Here is a 6,340-nt window from a genome sequence, read left to right on the forward strand (position 1 = left end):
CAATGAGTTATCTAATGCCGTTGCAAAACTGAGTCGATATGTCAATCAAGATGCTGAGAGAGACCAACCTTGTAAAAGCCATCACTGATGTGATTAATATTCAGAGCTATAGCATATGGAAACCAGTCTTGGAAATTACAAAGAAAAGTTCTTCTTTTATCTTTACTGTGTTTGGTAGAGTCAATGACAAGACCGGATGTGATTTTGCTAACATGTTGACTTATTGCAATGTCAAAATACTGCCTTTTTCAGATGACTTTCATAGATGATTCAACACATGAATTAAAGGATTTACATATATTCAGATAGAGAAAATAGTGATAGCATGAAAGGGTTTTCTGAATAAAGTTATTCAGTATTTTATATTATTAAGGAAGTGATATTTTAAAGAGTAGAGAATTCTAAGAAATCATTTTTATATGCATCACTCTTCTGGTTTAAGTTTTTTTTTAAAACCCTAAATTCAGTTTATCTTATCTGATTATTTTAGCTGCTAGGTAGTATTCAATTTAGTTGATAAAACATTTTTTATTTATAGTAACCCCACCATAGGATGATTAGGTTGTTTAAATCTTTTCCACTCTTACACACAGTGCTGTGGTAAAAATTCTTATACAGGTATTGTGCTCAACTAGATTCTCTACAGTGAACAACAAACAAGAATCAGAAACAGATTGTGCAGAAGACTAGGGATGGTAGGACACAATTGATATGAATTTTTATAACACTAAATTTTGTATAGATACAGTTTTCATTAAAGAGAGACACAGAAGTGCATAGGAATGATTTATTCTAGCTTCAGGACAGTAGTTCCCTTTGGGGAGTGAGGGAGGCTAAAAGGGATGGAGGCAAGGCTTAGTGGTATCTTCACCTTTTCTTCTTTAAAACTAAGCAAAACAAGAAAAAATGATAATGTCTGTTTAGTTGTGGAGATACTTCCATAGGTGTCTGTTTTATTGCATCCCACACTTTTCTAGATGCTTGAAATATTTGATAATTTACAAAACAATTTTAAACTCTATGAACTGGTTTAGGATGCTCTCTAATAAAAGAAAACCTTATATGTATTCTAAGTGGATTAGAGTCACAGATAAAAGGATCTATTCCATCACATCTCCAGTTGCCTCATTTGAAAAAGTTAGCTACAAATTAAAAAACAACAACAAAAAAAACCAACCACAGCCATAAAGAAAATGACATATAACAGTAAATTTCACATAGTTAAGATACTAAACAGCATTGTATTGAGTTGAAGAGCGTCCCCCCGACTTTATGTCTACATAGAACCTCAGAATAATAGTTTATTTGGAAATAGGGTCTTTGCATATGTAATTAGTCAAATTAAGATGAGATCATACTGGATTAGGATGGTTCCTAAATCCAATGACTGGTGTCCTTAAAACAGAAGAGAACACACAGAGACACACACAAAGAGGAAAGATGGTTAAGTGAAGATAAGAGGCAGAAATTGGAGTGATGCTGGGTAAGTCAAGAAAGGCCAAAGATTGCTAGCAAGTACTAAAGTTAGGAAGAGGTAAGGAAAAATTCCTCTCTAGTGCCTATTAATAGATTCTGAACGTATTCCACAATTTTTAAAGCTAATTGTTTGCAGGTGGGTTGCTATTCTCATTTGCTTCAGTTGCATAAGATTAGCAGAAGCCTGGCTGTTCTTACCTTGATGACATAAATCCCTCTCCCCCATTCTTGTGTTGCTGACTAAAACCACTATGTTAGTTTTTGCAGAGCAGAATTATAGAGTGGTGCCTTCCCTTGCTGGTATTTGCAATGTAAGGCTCTCTTAATTTAAAAAAAAAAATCATCTCAACATAAATCTTCAGCCAATTCATTTTAAAATTGAATAAGAACCATTTAGGAAGCACACACTATCTACTGATACTCTTGCTAAGGCTGTCCTTTAATTCTTCTATTGTTTAAATTAAATACCTTGCTGCCAGAGATTCAGAAACGGTGAATTGTGTTGCCATTATCTCCCCACTGCCAAAGCCATTAATTAGCTCCTGGCAGCTCTGAATAGCTGAAGACTGAAAGGAGGGTTTCCAGTTGTGCACTGAAGTACAGCATGTTGCTTTAACATCTTTCCAACCAACATTTACAATTCCTACAACCATGTAGATGTTCAGTTATCTGATAGAAAACAGAAAACTTTATGTTTCATATTCCTGATGGTGGCATCACCATCATTCTTTTAAGCTGGATCTAAGAAAACAAAAATTGGATCTTATAGCAGCAGACAGCTCTGTAAAATCTAAAGATGACTTCTCTAAGGAAGGTCTGTAGCATAATTTTTTTTCTTTTTCTTTTTTATTAGTTTCAGGTGCACAAAACAATGTAATAGTTAGACATTTATCATTTATATCCCTCACACAGTGTCAACTCCCCTCCCCCATCTACTACCCCTCTGACATTGCACACAGCTATTACGTTTCCACTGTTTCTATTCCTAATGCTGTACTCTGCTTCTTGTAACTATATACATAGTTATATATATAAACTTGTAGTTGACATTCACTATTGTTCAGCTTCAGCTTCAGGTGTACAGTGCAGTGATCAGGCATCTACACCATCCCTGAGGTGGTCTCCCTAACGAGACAAGTGTCCACCTGATACCCTACAAAATCTTTACATTATTATAGTATAAAATTTATTCTTATTGCTACTGAAAGCTTCAAAGCGGTCAAATTTGAAGAATTTACTGAAAAAGCCTTCTTATCGCTCTTTGGCAGGAAAATCAAGTTTATTATTTTTATGTTTATACTGGCATGTAAGAAGCTCAACAGTTTTTGAACTTTGCAGGTAGATACCTCTGATCATTTTTTCTCCTACTATCTTATCTATTCAATAGATGACAATGAAATAGAATATCTTGGTATTTTTTTCCAAATTATTTTTCATCCTTTAGAACTCAACTCAGTTTTTGTCTGCTTTCTAAACCCTTTGGGGACTTACCACTGTTTTTTTCTACCAACGCCTTTGAAATCCTGTGATGCATAGCGTCTGTACTTGTCATTTGTCACCTCTTATTTTCAAGCAAGTTTAGTATTATATCCTCAGTCAGTCTTACCAGTTTATTGAGAACAGAAATTATGTCTTTTTGTGTCCTCTTTGGAATATGCAGTTTTAGTTTTCATAGGTGAGTAACAAAACAATCCTTTTGTTCTAAAAGCCATCTTTCTCTCTAAAGTCAGAAGACATTTTCTGAAAAGCAGTATCTTTAAAGTTTTCCCCCAAATCCTTTAATATTTCCTTGGATTCTGCATCTGTCCATAGGGGAAAAAATTAAGACAAATTAAAATCTAAAATAAAATCATATTTTACTTCTTTGTTTTATTTAAGTTTCTTCCAGGCACATTGGGTGGTAGCGATACTAGCTCCAGAGACTGACCACATTCTGGAGAACCCAGGTCAAAGCACAGTGACCAGAGGGAGAGCTGGTGTCTGAAAGGGATAGTGAACTTGATATATCAGGCAAAGCACAGTAACAAGAGAATCAACAGGAACTGTCTTGATCAGGAAGGTCTTCTGTAACAGATACGGAGGAGGGTGGCAGGAAACCACAATCTCAGCCACAGGCAGCCACTGACCAGGGTATCATGTAGGCTGGAATTTAACTCATGGCATCAAAGTAGTGGGGGGAGAATAATTTAAAAGAATGCTGGCTAAGAGAATATTAACACCACAGCCTAGTCCTGTGACAGGGACCCACACAAAAACATCAAAGAAACAATAAACTGTGGCCCCTACCTGAGCAGACAAATGTGGAGCCTGGTTGGCAGCTAAGTTGATGGGGATGAGATTGTTGTTTTACTTTCTGCCCATATGGCAGCAGCCAGTGACGTGGGAGAGCAAGGGCGGGAAGCAGAGGACATTCTTCAGCTTCAGAACACACGTGCTGCTTCTGCTCTCTTGTTCTGTCCCTTCCCACACTAGCCACAGCATTTCTTATATTATACATGCAGGGGGACTGCCTTTGTCAGTGGTACTGTGAATCCTCGCTAACTTTCCTGGAGGTATTAAACACTGGGAGTTGGGCCCAGAAATCTGCATGTTTGACTCAAGTTGCAGAATCACTGCACTGGTTCTTCGCATCTAACAAAAATTTAATTTCCTTTCACCTGTTTGTTAGACTTTAGAAGTTCAGAAGTATTATGATGATAACAACTCCATGGAAATTTGAAGGGTGCGTGAAGACACTTTTGCTATCCGTCTTCTAAGTGTCCAATTTGCATTGTATTGATGTATGTGGTGGCCCCTAGTATTGTCCAACATGTTTGTCCTGGGTACACTCAGCTTAATTTAAATAGAAAATGTCATGCTAAAGAATATTGGTGGACAGTGTAGTGGACTAAAGAGTTGCATAAAGGTGTGATCAAGAGCAATAGCTCTGTGGTTTGATTTCCTGCCGTCGATTATCATGGGTCTCGGTGTGTCTTACCGAAAAACTTAGACAAGTTACTCAAACTCAGTTCACTCACTGATAACAATACAGACTTACAAAGCTGAAAGACACTTAAATGAAACAAAGCAAGTAATGTGTTTAGAAGTGTGCCTGGCACATGGTAAGCACTCCATAAACATGTCTTGTTATCCTTGTAGATTCTAGTTATGAGCTTGACACTTAGATTTGCACTAACAGCAACTTAACACATTTTACTGTTGCCTCCCAGGATCAGATGAGAAGGTTGAAATGTTTAGAACCAGAACAATGATACTTGTTTCATATGAAGATTGGGCCAATGAGAAATGCATTCAAATGAATAACTTAGTTTTTCTTTCAGATGAGATTTAGAAAAGTGGAGGCTGCACATTTGAAGATTCATGTGGTGGAAGACGTAAACAGCTCCTGTACTTTTGTTGTTTAAACATGACTATGAGTGTGCAAATACAGTGGGTGTATTTTTCTTTTGTAGCTCTAAAAATACACAAAATACTTTCCTTGCTTTCCCATTTTTTTTTCTTTTTGGCAATTAAATGTTACTTTCCTCTCTTTGTCCCTGTCTCCTTTCACCTGTTTCATAAATAATATATAGCTTTTCTCTGTCATTCTAAAGGGGTCATGGGGACTTTAAACTAAATTGATACTGTTATAAAGGAGGAAACAAGAGGCAAGGGAATACACTGTGCCTTTAGGATGGAAAGATATATGGTTTAACTGCCAAAGCAGAGGCAGCTTTGATCAAGGTGATACATAGGAAAGGTTCAAGAACAATCAGAGGGAACTATTACAGATCTCCTGGGCAGAGGGAAAACTCAGCGAAAGAAACGTTCCTGCAGAGGAAACAGCTGGTTAAAAATGTTGGAGTATAAATCATGTGGGGAAATGTACAGGAGCTGAGCCAAGTAAGAATACAAGTTCCTCGCCAGGCCTGGAATGAGGGCAAAGAGGAGCAGAGGTTTACACACACACACACACACACACACATACAGTCTAAGGGTCCTCTGACAAGGACAACACCAACAGCATATCCATGCTGCCCTGGCAGTGACAGATGTTAACCCTGTGATGGGATGAATGGGAGCCATGAGCTGTCTCTGGGTAGGCCATTGCAGAGGCCGTTGAGAGAAAGAACAGCACAGGCTATTTTCACAGTTCCCATAAATTAGGCTCTGATGGATATGCCCTGAGCACTCTGTTTTGCCCTGTCCCATCATGTGTTGTGACTTTCCTATTGGTGGCCTCTGAAAGTGAGAACCTCTGACTGAGTCCTGCCACTAGCACTTGGACTGAGCTCCTTGCTCTCCAAGGATGCCACTGCTCACATACTGACCATGAGCCAAGGAAACAATTTCCATGTGGTTGGTATATAAGACTGTCATTTTCACAATCCCAAAGTTCTAGTATTTTGAGTTTTCGAAGCAGCCATACATACAGATAAGGCTATAGGCTTCATATGCAACAGTGAGAGCTGTAGAAGCATGTTTCTTGCAGGCTCCAGGAAGTACCACAGAGAAACAGAAGATATTAGGGAACTAAAGATGAATGAATGAATACAGAAACTTGGTGGAGAAGCATGGGGAATGCTTGTGACCCCTGATGTAATGTAAACAAAGGGGAAAAATGATCAAACCAACTGAGGGTAGTCCAAAATGGAAATAAGCGAAATGGCGTATGGGAACTGGGAAAGGAGGAAACCTCTAGAAAATCAGGATTGAGCAAGTACCTAAGAAAAGCTGTTACTTTGTTTGCCTAACATGAATCCAGTCAAGAGGAATGAACTAGCATTCGTGAGCTAAAATGAAAAACATGATTGTTTCTTGTTTTAATAGACAGGTCTAAACAGGAAAACTATAAAATACCAGCATTATGCACTGTACCACACTG

This window comes from Rhinolophus sinicus, linkage group LG14 (genome assembly GCF_036562045.2).
Source record: "Rhinolophus sinicus isolate RSC01 linkage group LG14, ASM3656204v1, whole genome shotgun sequence".
Classification (NCBI taxonomy): Eukaryota; Metazoa; Chordata; class Mammalia; order Chiroptera; family Rhinolophidae; genus Rhinolophus; species Rhinolophus sinicus.